At 38.6% G+C, this 16544-nt stretch overlaps 1 pseudogene; it reads right to left on the reverse strand.

Moving 5' to 3' along the window:
* LOC139002580 (broad substrate specificity ATP-binding cassette transporter ABCG2-like) overlaps positions 1-16544 on the reverse strand; it is an 85826-nt pseudogene that overhangs the window by 23879 nt on the left and 45403 nt on the right.

Below are 16544 nucleotides of genomic sequence, written 5' to 3' on the forward strand. Positions count from 1 at the left end.
TTATAGAACCCAAACAAACCCAGATTTTTGCTTTCAGCAGCCGAGGCCTCAAGCTGTAGCTGGCCTCAGAGCTAAAGCTGGCTCTCAGCTCCAGTGACAGCTATAGAAGGTAAATAAATCCCAGAATGAAAAAAAAAAAGAAAAAAGGAGAGTCTGGGAACTTCAGTCGCCCTCCAGCCTGAAAACGGCCCTCAGCCCCTCACCCAGACTAACCAGGCACCCCAGTGGGGACCCTCACCCTGAAGAGGGTGTGACCAGCGGCAAACAGCCATCATCCCCTCATCCAGGCTGTCCAGGCACCCAAGCGGGACCCCCACCCTGATCCAGGACACCCTTCAGGGCAAACCAGCCGGCCCCACCGGTGCACCAGGCCTGTATCCTATATAGTAAAAGGGTAATATGCCTCCCAGCACTGGGATCAGCAGAGCCACGAGGCCTCCTGGCACCGGGATCAGCGGAACTGCGAGGCCTCCTGGCCCCTGGAGCAGCATGACAGGGGGCAGTGCCCAAATCCTCTGATCACCCTGCTGCTCTGTGTCTGACAGCGGGTGGGGCCACAACCTCCCTATCCGCCCTACTCTGTTCCTGACAGGGGAAGGTGCTCCAACCCCCTGATTGGCCCTGCTCTGTGTGTGACAGGGTGCGGCCCCCCAATCCCCCCATGGGCCCTGCTCTGTGTGTGACCTGGTAGAGCCGCAACCTCCCCATCGGCCCTGCCCTGACTGTGAAAGCAGCGGCGCCCCAACCCCCTGATCAGCCCTGCTCTGTGAGTGACAGGGGGGAGCTCCCCAAACCCCTGATTGGCCCTGCTCTGTGCGTGATAGGGGGGAGTTCCCCAACCCCCTAATCGGCCCTGCTCTGTGCATGACAGGGTATGGAGCCCCAACCCCCCTAATGAGCCCTGCTCTGTGCGTGACAGGGGGTGGCGCTGCAACCTCCCCATCAACCCTGCCTTGAGTGTGACAGGGGGCAGTGCCCCAACCCCCAATCGACCCTACCCTGAGTATGACTGAGGGTGGCATCGCAACCTCCCGATCTGCCCTGCTCTGTGCATGACAGCGGGCGGCGCCCCAACTCCCCAATCAGCCCTGCTCTGAGCTCGAACAGGGGCTGCACCTAGGGATTGGCCTGCCCTCTGCCACCCTACAGCAGGCCTAAGCCAGCAGGTCGTTATCTCCCGAGGGGTCCCAGACTGATAGGGCACAAGTCAGGCTGAGGGACACCCCCCCCCCCCCCCCCCGCCGACAGTGCACATATTTTTTTACACCGGGCCTCTAGTATATGTATGATAAAGAAGGCCTTCATTGGTTTCAATCCTAACAAGAAATATGTTATACAAGTAAATATAATACTCATGGGTAGTAAATCAGATAACAGTTTCCAAAGAAATAAGATGAAACTCTGTAGTATCTACTGATATATTCTTGTATAAAGAGCTTCTTCTCAACCATGAGGATCTCCACGGATGATATATTGCTGAAACACTGGCAAGTCAGGAAGAAGAGTACCCTAGCTCTATTCTGGATTCCATAAGTTCACTTTTATATGACAGAAAACAGTACTTATAATCAGTCTTAGGAATATTATTACAATTATCTAAGCTACAGAGGGCTGGGGCTTACACAGTATGTTTTTTAACAAACTCTTGAAAATCCATGAGTTGATGACAGAAGAAAGTGGCATAGGTGATCTCCTTGACGACTACACTCATCTTCTTTTTTGAACCCTTGAGAATTAATCTAACTCAATCTCTTTCTCTGAAGAAGGAAGAGTTGAAATAAAACTCAGCTAATTTTTCTATGAGTGGTGTACCTTTCTTGGAAGGCTCTTCTTGGTTTTACCATCTTCGTCCTCTCTGCTTAATACCACAGCAGAAGAGTCTCCATTAATGATATCCAGGAAGAAGGGTTATTATAGGGCTTACAATGACAACCAGCTGATGCAAAGTACCCCAATGCCTCCTGAGCAGGCCAATGAAACATTAGTTTTCCTGAGGCCAATGAAGTGAGTCTGTCAAACAACTTGAAGAGAGAAAAGCAAGGTGGATAAGTGGAAAAGATGATGGTTTGTACTTGTCTAGGTACCCTCTCCACTGGCAAAAGGATAGCATTTCATGAGCTTGAGTCTAAGACAGTTGGGGGTTCCTTCAGGATCAAGATGGATGGACTGGTAATAAGGTCCATTCAAATACTAGCCCTTTCTCTTTCTCCTCCAAACACACCATGGATAACCTGAGTTCCAACCATGGGATCTGACACTTTGGCCAGACCGAAGTGTGGAATGACCATGTTTATCCATTCATTTTCATCATGATTCATCATTGTTGTTAGAAGCTGAAGAACTGCTGAGAACTATAAATTTTCTCTCACTCTTAGAGTTCCTATCACAACATCATCTTGTACCACATAACCTGAATTACATTTGAAAATGGCAAGTCAAGGTATGGTGCTTCATTTATCTCAACATCTCCAGATAATCCCTGTGGATCTTTTCTTACAGCTAAGACATCCAACAACAAAGATTTGCCTTCACCTGTGGGTCCCAGAGTGGCATTGAAGTCAGGTCTCATAATCCCACTGATATTCATTAGTATTTCTTTATCAGTTATTTTTTGAACAACTAGAAAGTCACTTTTCACTTTCACTCCATAGCAGATGTTATGAAAACTTAACAGCTGCTTTAGTAAACATCTTCAGGTTGTTGGTGGTCCCTCAGGGATGCCATTGGTATTTTTTTGTGACACTGGGATAAAAATATAGTCATTGCTAGAAGACATCTGGAGAGCTTCTGCCTTTACACCACAGTGAACACCTGGGAAGGCAACTGCCTGAGGTTGAGGTCATAGTCAAGGAGTAATGGGCAGTGGGCAGCCAGACAGGATAGTGAGGAAGTAAGCCTACATATAGTCTGTTTTTTATTGAATTTATTAGGGAGACATTGATTAATAAAATCGTATAGGTTTCAGGTGTACAATTCTATAATACTAGCGGCCTGATGCACGAAATTCATGCAAGGGCCTTGGCCCCTGTCTGCCATGGCTTTGTCTGGAAGGAAGGACACCCAGAAGGATGTCTGATATAATTAGCATATTATGCTTTTATTATTATAGATACTACCTGTATATTGTATTGTATGTTTTCCACGCAAAGTCAAGTGTCCTTCCATCACAATTTATTCACCCTAGAGCGTCTTCTACCTCCCCACAACTCTTAACCCTTCTGGTAATCACATACTGCTGTCTATGAGTTATTTTTTGTTGTTGTTTTGTTTGTTCTTCTGGCTTAATCCCTTCACTTGCATATACTCTTATATAAAATTATCTATGCTCAAAAAGATCAGGGTAGTGGTCATCTTCGTGGGGCAGTTAGTCATACAAGAAATCCCCTTCAGGTGTGTTCATAGTATTCAACAACTTGGTTCAGATAGTGCTTATAAAAATGTGTTCAATTTGTAAGAATTTATTGAGATGCTCACTTATGAAAATTAAAGCTTTCAGGTATATATTATATTTTAATAAAATACATGTTTAACAACTTCTGTCTTACTTGATGTGTCAGTTGGTGAGAGGACAGGAGTGCTACTGTATCTATGGACTTGTCAATTTCTTCTTTTCATTACAGGATTGGAATGTATATGCTTGATGTTATATTGTTTCATACATATAATGTAATTATTATTTTATCTTGGTAATAAAATGATTAAATTTACTACACTATCTTTTGTTTAGATACTTTTTCCTGAGTTATATTTTCTTATCCTATATTTTGAAATTATTTTTAATTGAGATGTATCCTATAGAAAGTAAATACCTGGTTTGTGTTGGTTTGATTATTCTATTTTTTATTCTAATATAATTTTTGTCTTTTTTTAGGTGATTTTAATATTTACATCTATTGCCATTACTGACTTTCTTGATTTTATTTCTGCCATCTTAAACACCTCAGTATATAAAACTGTGTATTTGTTTCCTTTCTTGTGTTCTGCTGCCTTTGTTTAACGTGCTAAAGATATTTCTGCATTCCCATTTTCACTTTTATTATTTAGAAGTTATATTTTCATTTATATAAAACTTTAGTTTTATATAAGTTTGTTTACAATAGGAAAAGAGAAAACTGTAATTTAAACAGGGAGAGCTTAATGTAAACAATAGTTAACAGGAAATTAGGATTACAAGAGATTGGCTAATAGAAAGTAAGTAGAACTTCAAAGAATATAGGAATAGCAAATGTAATTTTTCATGTCAGATGTCCTATAATCATATCACATAAAATATATTTTAGTATATATTAGCTACTATACTTAAGTATAAGAGAGAGTGTCAAAAGAAGAGACTCTACTTTGTATCCATACTTAGACTCCGTTGGAGAGGACCTGATTCTCAGCAAAAGGCAGAGAAGTCAGTGTGGTGCCACACTGATGAAATTTGCTACAAATTGATCTTCTGAAATTTGTCAGAATTCTGCCCTTGAGGGCACCAGAGAAGGTCATTTTGGGGAGTGTTTCACTGAAAGCACCACCTGTTATGAACTAAATTGTGTTTTCCAAAAGGATATATTGATGACTAAGACCCAAATCCTGTGAATATGAACTTACTTGGAAATAGTAGATATAAATTGCAGATATAATTAGTTAATGAGGCCATAATGAGAAGGGTGGGCCTTTAATTTAATAAGATTGGGGTCCTTATAAGAACAGGGGAGAGACAGAAAAAGAAGACTGGCATATGAAGAACAGAGACATACATGAAGAAGATGGCCATGTGACAACGAAGACAGAGATTGGAGTGATGCATTAAAGGCGAAAGAATGCAATAAATTGCCAGATAACATGAGAAACTAGAAAAGTCAAGGAAAGAGTTGACCCTGTAGATTTCAGAGGGAATACGGGCTGCTGACTTCTCGCCTCCAGAACTGTGAAATTTCTTTTACTAATTTGTGATATTTTGTTATGGCAACTCTAGGAAACTAATAAGCCATCCAAATTAGGGTGACTGCAGAAGCTGATGGCCACTGAATACTGTTGGGCAGGCAAGACACTGTAGAGGCTGTTCATGCAGACGCTAGAGAATTACTTTGCACTGCAAGGGCCTGCTGAGAAAATGCTGGCAACCAGGAAGCAAAACCTTAGAGTGTTTTAATTCCATGTATCGCCATTTATTGGTCCATATCGTTATTTTCCAGTCCGTTTTCTTTTAATTTAATTGCTTTGTTTTTATAATATCCCATTCTAAGTAGTCATCCCATTTATTTTTTTTAATTAATCAAAGCTTATTTAGTTAACCTGCTTGCTTAAAAGTACCTTTTCTTACCATGGCTCATTTTTTTTTATTATGGTTAATTTAAAAAATTAAATAAAAAATTAATGCCCAATCAAAAGTCAGCATTACTCTGACACCAAAGCCAGAAATTTAGTGCACAAGGAAAGGAAACTACAAACCAACATTCATCAAAAGATTCACAAATAAAGTCAACAATATATAAAGATAACGTACTCTAACCAAGTATAATACAAGAATACAAGATAAGGTTAATATCAAAAATTCAATTAATATAATGTGCCATATTTATTTTTTTTTATTTTTAGTGCAAATGTTTTATTTACATACTTATTTAAATATTTATATTCCTTAATGGAATGCTTATTGTAATACAGAATACAACTGTTTTCCCACCCCCCCCTCAATTGTTATCTTGTTAAATTTTGTTTTTGTGTTTACATACATAGGAAAAAGTCCTTATGAGAAGTTTATAATTAAAGAGGAGATTCTGGGATTTAGTAACATTGCTGTGCCCATTAAAAGTGCCAGCAAATGGATAAAAATATTACTGAAATTCATACTATATATTAAACCACATTTTCCCCCTTGCATGTTATTGTTAGGATTGGAAGAAAAAAATTGTGATATTTACTGTAGAAAAGCAATAGATATAATTTAATATTATGTATAAACATATTTTACACTCACATATATAAATGTACAATTTGTTATAAAAATAAAACAATCAGGGATGGTAAATGTATTCTTCACTGATTCCTTGATTATTTAATGAATTTGGGAAGAGTAGATTTCCATAAAAAGATAATCAATTCCAATCATGTTCTGGAAGTGATAATAAACTTTTTATAGAAACAATCACAGAAATCATTGAATCATAATAAAGCGTAGAGCATCGAAAGTAAGCATAAATATAATGTGCCATTTTTAGAGAATAAAGTAATAAAGCATGTAATCATACCAATAAGTTTAGAGCATTTGACAAAATATAATTTATATTCAAGATAAAAACTCTCAAAAAACTTAATCTCAGACAGGGCACCTACAAAAATGCTAAAGCTAACATCATACTTAATTGTGAAAGACCGAATACTTTCCCTCTAAGATGGAAAAGAAGTTTAGGGTTTCTTCTTTCACCATTCCTGTTCAACATTATGCTAAACTATCTAGCTAGCATATAATGCAATAAAAATAAATTAAAAGAATAAAAATTGGAAGTCAAATCTGCCTTATTCCCAAAAAATGCAATCTTGTACAGAAAATATTTTAAAGAAACTATAAAAAATGATATTAGAACTAAAAAGTGAGTCAAGCAAAGTCACATGATACAAAATAAATATGTAAAAAGCTGTTGTATGTAAATATAATAGTAAACATCAAATTAAAATAAAAAATTAATTCACTTGAATAATAGTATCACAAAAATATATAAGAAAATTTAACAAATGGCATCAAAATCTCTACAATAAAGTCCAACAAACATTGCTGAGAGAAAAAAAGACCTAAGCAAATAGAAAGATAAATTATATTCATGAATTTGAAGTCTAAATATTGTTAAGTTGTAATTATCTCAAAATTGATCTGTAGAGCCAATGCAACCTCTATTAAAATGGAATACAACACAGCATGAAAAGGAATGGACCACTGCTAAGCACAATAGCATGGATGGATCTCAAAAACATCATTCTAAGTGACAGAAACTAGGCAAAAAATCAAACATATTGTATGACACAATTTGTATGTAATTTACATATAATTTCAAGGAAAGACAATACTATATATATATATATATATATATATAGAGAGAGAGAGAGAGAGAGAGAGAGAGAGAGAGCCAGTGCTGTAACATCCCAAATGACCAAAGGCTCAACCGAATGGCAGGCTGCACATGCAGCAGGCGAGCAGGCTGAACTGCTGACCTCTCGGAGAGAGAGAGTCTGATCACCCTGCTTCTCCTTCCGGGCCTCGCCAGCAGCCAAGCCTCTCTCTCTCTCCCAGAGGTCAGCAGTTCAGCCCACTCCCCAGCAGTCTGGAGCGGCTGCTGATCAGCCCCCCTCTATGATCAGGCCCATAGATAGGCCCGGAGATGCTGACTGTCATAGACACTGACAGATCAGAACCAAATCTGGGTGAATTGCGAGGAGCCAATGGCTGCCTAGGAGGCTGGGCTTTTGACACTGACTGGCACAGAAACCGACTAATCAGAACCAAATCTGGGTGAACTACGAAGGCAGAACCTAAGGTGAGGGCTGAAGAGGGATTTTAAGGGCAACAACTGTTTGGTGTAAGGTGTAAGAAAGTGATTCAATTTTTTAATGACCGGTTTGGCAGTATAGGGCATATGGCTATCAGTCCAGATATAGGGATTATGTGTTTTTGTCTGCCAAGAGCATCTCCTCCTGCTGAAAAAGCCCGCCCTCCCCCCATTTAAGCAATCCTATCCTATATAATCTATCCAAACTAATAAAAGGGTAATATGCTAATTAGACTGGGTCGACCAGCCATCTTCCAGACATCTGATTTCCTTCTGGACAAAGCCATGGAGGTGGGGGCCAAGGCAGAGGCAGTTAGGGGTGATCAGGCTGGCAGGGGAGGGCCATTGGGGGCAAGATCAGGGCGGCAGGGAAGGGCAGTTAGTGGTGATCAGGTAGGCAGATGCAGTTAGGAGCGATCAGGCTGGCAGGGAAGAGCAGTTAGGGGTGAGATCAGACTTGCAGGGGAAGGCAGTTATGGGTGATCAAGAAGGCAGGCAGAGGCAGTTAGGTGTGATCAGGCAGGCAGGCAGGCAGAGCGGTTAGGGGCTATCAGGCAAGCAGTGGGGCAAGGTAGGGGTTATCAGGCCACCAGGGGGGCAAGGTAGGGGTGATCAGGTTGGCAGGGGGGCAAGGTAAGTACAATCAGGTCAGTGGGGGGGCAAGGTAGGGGTGATCAGGCTGGCAGGGGGTCAAGATAGGGGTGATCAGGCTGGCAGGGGGCAAGGTAGGGGCGATCAGGCTGGCAGGCCGAGGGGTTAGAGGTGATCAGGCAGTCAGGCAGGTGAGTGGTTAGGAGCCAGTTGTCTCTGATTGTGAGAGGGATGTCCGAGGGGTCCCAAATTGGAGAGGGTGCGGCTGGGCTAAAGAACTCCCCCTCCATGCATGAATTTTGTGCACTGGGCCTCTAGTAGATATATAATAAAATATTCGTTTCCTTGGACTGTGGTTCTGAGCATGGTTTCACTGTGGAGATCACAAAAATTCTTTATGGAGTGATGTAAGAGTTCTAAAACCAGTTTGTGTTAATGATTGTACAATTGCATACACTAAACAAACTCATAAATTTTACATTAAAATAAAAAATATGTTAAAATTATATTTCAAAAATGATGTAGTCACTGTTAAAAAGTTTGTCATTCACTTATTTTTCTTTATAGTTTTACCACAAATATTTGAATGTTTAAATAATATATTTAAATGTATTGTTTTACACTTTATAAACATATGTATTAAGACTAAATATATTCATCCGTGACATGTTTTTATTGAAATATATATTTTTAAATATATATATAATTCATTCATTTTTATTATTTTATAGCATTATATTGCAAAAATACACATAAATAAATCCATGCATCAAATGGTCATGAATATTTGAGCTATTTATAATTTTTTACAATTAAAATAATATTCCTATGAGCAATATTTATAATGATTAGCTGCATATTTACAAAAGGCTTAGTGGATTATGAGGTAGTAGAATTTATAGGTCTTAGAATATGTTTGTTGTCAATGTTACTAGAAAATATAAGAGTAATTTTAAAAATTTACTACATCACCAAAATTGTGTAAATGCATTGTTATTTCACATCTTTGAACATCACTGGTGTTTTCATTCTTTAAGAATTGGAGAACAGATGTGAGTTCATGAGCGGTATAAAATTAGTTTTAATTTATGTTTTCTAGTTGACTGATGAAATGAAACATATATTTTTTAAAATATATTTTATTGATTTTTTACAGAGAGGAAGGGAGAAGGATAGAGAGTTAGAAACATTGATGAGAGAGAAACACCAATTCAGCTGCTTCCTGCACACTCCCTACTGGGGATGTGCCCGCAACCAAGGTATATGCCCTTGACCAGAATCGAACCTGGGACCCTTCAGTCTACAGACCAATGCTCTTATCCACTGAGCCAAACCGGTTAGGGCTAAATGAAACATATTTGAAATATTATTTTCTATTAATGTTCCTATCTTTGAAGTACATCTTCAAATCATTTGCTTTTTGTATCTTTGTTAGAAGACATTCCATTACTCTCTAGTGCCACCTCTGCTATATAACAAGTACCCATAAATCAAGTAGCTCCATTTTATGGTGCTCTGTTTTCCTTTACCCATGTGAATAACATATTATCTTAGTAACTATAGCTTCATAATCATCCTATATAATAAAAGGGTAATATGCATATTGTCCCCTAGACTGGGAGTTTGACAAAGTTCGATCAGGGAGCAGGGATGGCCCCCCAAGCCCCCAGGCAGCCCCATCCCTGATTGGCACCCCACACCCCGATCAGGGGCGGGGCAGGCCCATCAACTGCCCAAGGCCCCTCCCTCCGGCTGGCCCTGCCCCCAACGGCCCGATTGGGGCAGGCCAACCTGACCCCACCTGTGCATGAATTCATGCAATGGGCCTCTAGTAATTTAATAATTATGCAAACCTGATCTCACAACTCATTTAGATGTGAACTTCTGACATTCTGTGCATGGATTTTCAGGGATATGCTTACATGTGTGCACTTGTAATCTTTTTATCTTAGAAGAACATTACAAGTCATGAATTTATCCTATGTGACTCAATGTGAAGAATAAAACATGGTATTCAGTTCATATTTTTTAGAAAAACACCATGTTTTTTTTAAGAAAGTACTAGAACCCTAGCACCAATTAGACAACTTATTACTTTAATAAATTGGTAAAACTATTAGAAGATGTAAAGGGACAATTGAGGTAGTATTCACCTTTTAAATATTGTTATGTTTAGATTATAAGTGTAGTCATTAGAATATTTAATTGATTATGCACTTTGATACATATAATCTGTATATTTTAATAATTTATATAAATAACTGTGTTTTAGAATATATTTTCAGTCTTAACTGAGGCAAAGGAAATTACTCTGTGATTTATTAGAATTCTATCCTTTGGCATCATTCTATGAAGTAGCATTCTTTATAGAACATGCAAGAAAATAAGCAAAAGATTAGCCCCCAAACCCAGCTTAAGTGGATTAGCCATCCAAGCAGTCCTGAAGGTAATCCTTTTCATTTGGGAGGAAAACATGCTCAATAAAGAATTTATACATCTGTGGTATTAAGTTTTAATAACAAAAGAAAATTTAAAATGACAATGGGTTGCAATGCTTTTTCTGGGATATTAACTTTATTTCAGTATATGGACTTAAGTATTATATATGATTTAGAGAAGTTAATCCTGTGACTATGTGTAAGGTATCAAAATTGATCAACTACAACTCATATGCATAGAGAAATTATTGTTCTTTTATCTTGATTATTAATTACTGGAATTCATGAGCTTCCTGTTTAGGTACAGGGTAAAATTTATTCCTGACAAATATAAAATGTTGTTAGCTCCAGTCATTTAAATTTTGTGTTGTATTACCTTTAGTTCATAGAGAATAATTTTTCCTGCTCTTCTTCAAACTGGCATCTGAGGAGATGAAAAAAGGGCTTTTATAATCATATGATGTTGGAGACAGGGGGATCTAAGCCTCATTCTGATCCCGGGTTGAGTGCCTTTGAGAAGTGAGTGGACTTCTCAGCATAGTTTTTGGCATTTATAGTTGGTTTCTGAGACCGCTGTTAATTGACCTCTCTGAGCTTGATAGATCTGTTGGCTGCTCCTTGGAGGCAGGACCTTTCTTCAGCTCTAATAGGAACATTAAGGTTTCTTCATCCATCCTCTTGGTTTAGGATATTCACTCATAAATATTTAACTGGTTGTTTTTCTGAGTGCAGAGAGATCTTCTCTCTGAAAACCAAGACACTTAGAGGAGAGATTTCTATGGTTTTCCCCTTTTCCAAATCACAGGCATATCTTCCTTCTTTACCACTCAAGGAAGTTCATTAGTCCATAGCTAATCCTGCATCTCAGACACATTATCTTCTTGATATGAAAGAATTTGTAACTTATTTCCCTAAGTATGTTTCTAGACTTCTTAAAGAAACAAGTAAGTAAGTTCAAAGGCACGGTCTTTGTTTAAAGATACCTTTCAAGAGTATTATCTTGTTAAAGACTTCACAGTTCCATGTTTATTAGCTTGGGATTAGCCTGAGGTAATCCATACTAATAAAAACCTAGGTGGCCCTCACGTGCGACATTGTCACAATATGGCCACCACAAGATGGCTGTGCGCAGAGCAGAGGCAGGGCCTGGCGACCACTCCACATGGTGAGGCCTAGGGGTCCCCTGGCTCCGCATGGCACAGAGGAGGCCAATCCCAACATCTCTGCTGCCACGCGGAGGAGGCGGGTCCCAGTGGAATAGGCCGGTCATGGCAGGGGAGGGCAGTTGTGGTCAATCAGGCCGGCAGGGGAGGGCAGTTGAGGGCGATCAGGCCGGGAAGGGAGGGAAGTTGGGGGCAATTGGGCCAGCAGGAGAGTAGTTAGGCATCAATCAGGCCAGCAGGGGAGTGGTTAGGGGGTGATCAGGCTGGCAGGCAGAAGTGGTTAGGGACAATCAGGCAGGCAGGCAGGCAGGCAGTTGAGCTGTTAGGAGCCAGTCATCCCAGATTGTGAGAGGGATGTCCAAACCGGCAGTCAGACATCCCCCGAGGGGCCCCAGATTGGAGAGGGTGCAGGCCGGGCTGAGGGACACTGCCCCATGCATGGATTTCATGCACCGGGCCACTAGTAAAATTTATAATTTAGCCTGAGTAGTGGAAGAATGGGAAAGAACATTAATTAAGGTTGAAATTAAAATCTAGTAGGTAATTATCCCAAATCCATTTTTATCTTTAGGTAATCCATGATTTTCTTGATTTACTTGGTTATTGGGTAAAAATGTCACTGCATATCTAATTATGTCCCAAGAATGTTTTTTGACATTATGTTCATGATCCACCTTTATTTGTCATGAAAGTAATATAGATAGTTCAATTGAAAGAAAGAAAATGAGAAGAAAGAAAGAATAAGAAAGAGGGGGGGAGGGAGAAAGAGAAATAAAGAGGAAAAAGGAAGGAGGAAAGGTAAGGATGAAGAAAGAAATGATAAAAAGGAAGAAAAAATAAGTGAAGGGAAAATGAAGTAGAAATAAGGTAAGTAATATATGAGTATATATATATATATGTATATATATAGTTTATATATTTATTTGCATGTGAGTATACACTCATCTTGTGTAATATAAATACATTTATTAATATTAGTAATAGGCAAAAATCAATAAGGGAGATAAATGTAAACCTTTGGAAACCACTGCCCTAGCACTAAGCCCCTCTCCTTTTTGTTTATTTATTTTTGGTGCCCATGACCGGAATCGAACCTGGGACCCTTGAGTCCACAAGCGAACGCTCTATCCACTGAGCCAAACCAGTCAGCCCCTCTCCTTTTTAAAGGTGTAATAGTCATAGTAAATTGTATTAATATAGAGTTCCCTTCCTGGAAGGTTGTATGTGTGTGTGTCTGTGTGTGTGTATGTGTGTGTGTGTGTGTGTGTACATGGAGAATGGGCATGGATTAATGACATCTTTTCTAAAAAGCAGAAGGATGGATTTATGAGCCAACATTTTAATCCCACCCTCTTTCCCTGTTCTGTCTCAGATACTGGTTTCAGTTTCTGTCCTTAACTGTTTGTCCTGTATGCTATCTGGTCTAGATTATAGGAAACAGCACAGCACAGTATCATGTTCTGGGTTCCTGGGACTTCTGAAGTTAGCCTTGGCTACTGTGTGATTAATTGTGCAGTCTTTTTTTTTCTGGATCTCATGTTTGATATCTTTATTCAATTCTTTGTTTCTTTATAGTCCATAAGCCATTGTGGCCTCACCTGCAACTATTTAAATTGGATCATCCGCTATGAGAAGAAGGTGTGGCTAAGATACATTTATGTAACATGGAACAACCAAACAGGAGGCTACTGCAACCAAAATATAATGGTAATAACCTGCCTTTATTTTCCACCTGAATATAATGTTTATTTTTTACTATTGTATATACTGATAACTCATGAGGAACCTGGTCTCATCTTCTTTACATTAAGTGATTTAAAACTAGCAAACTAACCCGAAATATCCAAGTTGTAAAACTCCAGTGACTTAAAGGTAGGGAATTACATGGAGAATGGCAGGTTTCTCTCCCACTCCATACCACCCACACAAAGAAGCTTAACTTAGGATATGTTGGTTAAGGAAAGGATAAGATTTGGTAGTTAAAACAAATAGTTTCTTGGTGAATGATAAGATACACAGCAAACCTGTAGTTAATTGGCTGAAATGATCAAAGGGCCTGAGGCCAATAGTCCTTAGTTTAGAAGTGGATCAGATGAAAAGAAAAGCTGAGTGGTACCAAAGTGCAAGTTCAGAAACACATATTAGGGAATAAGGCAAACTGTGCAAACTGATAGAGTTTTCATCTTCTCAATATACAATCAGATACAATCACAAGGTCAAGTGGGCAAGAATGATAAGGAAAAATTGATGTTTATGTGTGTATCGGTGTTTTAGCAAGTAGTATAGAATGATTTCTCACCATATGTGGTAACTCTTTTCTCATTGCAGATGGATATATTGGAGTCAAATTTCTTCTCAAGTGCATAATTTTCAACTTCCTACTAGACATATCTAATGCTTAATAAATAACCTCTTCCTCCATCAAATTACCTCCACTCACTGTATTTTCTTCTCTTACAGGTTTTCCTACTTAATGGTATGAAAAGAGGAAGCTGAGTATCACACTCTTCAAGTCAGAGCCCACTGTTACTGTTCATTAGTACAGTTCCTTCTCATTTGATTTTATATTTTTCTCCATCTTTGATTTCATTTCTTGTCCCCAATTCAGACAGCTATCCTATTATATTTGGTGTCTTTAAAAGTGAATGAAAAATTTTTAAATGTGCAGTTTTATTTTCTCTGTGTCTTTGAATGTTTACATAAATTTTAAATGCTTTTCCCCCAGTAATTATTAATTCCAATAACTACATCCTGATGTCACCTTTGGTACTACTTTCTGTTTTATCACATACCTCTTAGTCTTGTCAATTTGGTCTTCCATATCCCTGGAAATTATGCCATCTTCTCTGGTCTAAGTGCTTTCCTTTATTTCTGGTCCTCATTATTTCTTCTTTTCTAGTTCTAATAAGAATTCTTTAATTACTCTGATTTTTGAATTAATGCTTCTCCTCAATCTTCTGTTTCCCATTCAGGCCCATCCTTTACACCAATAACTCATTTAGGTTGGAATTTTTCAAAGCCAATTCTTACTTGGAAATGTTGTTGAAACAATTCACTGAGGGAATGTTCTCCAGAGAAGGGAAATAATGGATGCAAGATAGAGCAAGAGAGAATGCTAAACCAAAATGTAGTCTTTGTTCATGTTTACCTTCAACCTGATCTCCTGGGGTGTGCTTGTGCTTGAGCATGAACTACTGGCCAGGATTAGTGCTCCCTTGGGCCAGCCTTGGGCACTTTCACATTAGTTAGTCATTTTGCCCATGGAGCCCGCTAGGAAGGAGGGAACATAACATACTGGGTATGGCAGGTCACCATGGCTGAAGGAACAACTGTGATCCATGAGTAGCTCACACTCATAGTAATAGCAAAAGTTCAGGGAAGAAATAAGTTCATCTGTTCAGAAAGAAACTCTCTGGCATGAGTACCAATCACATCTACTGCGCCATGCAAATGGTTTTCTACAAAAACCCTGTCAGCCTTTGCTTGCATTCCATTGGTGGCTTCCTACAGGTTTCAATATCAATTGCAAATTATACATTGGCATGTTTTGATTCCTTTTAATGTATACATCCTAACACTCTACCCATATTAATCTATTTATAATTTTAAGTAATGTCTTCTACTTGTATTTGTAGACTACTTTTTAAAAAATTGACTTTTAGAAAGAGAGAGAGGAAGGGAGATCCAGAGAGAGAGAGAGAGAGAGAGAGAGAGATTTATTGTTCCACTTTTTAAGTAGGGCTTCTGCAGGATTATAAAATCAATGATGGTTGATATTATGGTTGTGTTGTTTTTTTTTTAGATCAATGGTCTCACTTCTATTTATTTTCCTTATTTCCCAACTTCTTCTTGTACTTTACCAAAGGGACAACAGGGAAATTAATGAATTTTCCAGTAGTTGTTGCCATACTTTTTCTTCCATTTGTCTTTTTTCCATGATGTCTTTGGAATAATACCTTCAATTTGTTGGTTTTTTCTTCACTTCAATAAACCCTCAAAGATATTTTTTATTTATGTATTACTTCATCTTTGCTTCCCTCTATATTAGTTTTCTGTAGTTCAAGGCACACAATCACATGTACATGTACAGTATAAATATTCTCTCTCAACCAATTCCACATACTATATAGCACGATCATTATGTTAGCATGCAGCTCTCTGCATAAAGAAACTGATACCCTTCAGTTAGTTATTGTTAAGACTGATTTCACTTGGTCCTCTATAGAATATCTCAATTTTAATTCATATTTTCTGTCATCCACTGACCTTTTTTCATTGTAAAGTAACCTAAGTGAAAATGGTCATTTTCATATGTTTGTGCTTGAATACTAACTTCATTCTCTCTGCAATTGTTCAAAGGTAGAAACCTCATTAATGTATCTCTGTGCTATCTAGAACTGCATCTAATTCATTCCATACATCTTCTTTGGCATCTGCTTTTGATAGAAAAAAGTAATAACTTATAAGTTAAATTCAACCTGAGCAAGTCTTCTACCCTTTACAAAAGTCATTGCTTCCAGGTAAGTAAGTGCTCCCTTTGGACATGCCTCTGACTATGGCATCCTGAGGTTTTTCTCGTTAACATCTTCATTTCTAATAGGCCTGCACTCTGTAAGCACTGTCTTGAAAGGCTTCTGCTATCAAAGTGCTGATGAAAACTTGAATCAGGTTCAGCATAGGTCACATGCTGAAAATAACCGAAACATAAGCCCAGCACTAACTAGTGACAAGAGAAACTAGACAATATTACCTCTTCCGTGCTGAACATCTATTTTATTCAATCTACTGCATTACAGGCACCTGCTCCTTTAATTTTCTGAGTT

Source organism: Myotis yumanensis, unplaced genomic scaffold (genome assembly GCF_028538775.1).
Source record: "Myotis yumanensis isolate MYYU_CA2020_CCGP unplaced genomic scaffold, mMyoYum1.0.hap1 SCAF_2, whole genome shotgun sequence".
Lineage (NCBI taxonomy): Eukaryota > Metazoa > Chordata > Mammalia > Chiroptera > Vespertilionidae > Myotis > Myotis yumanensis.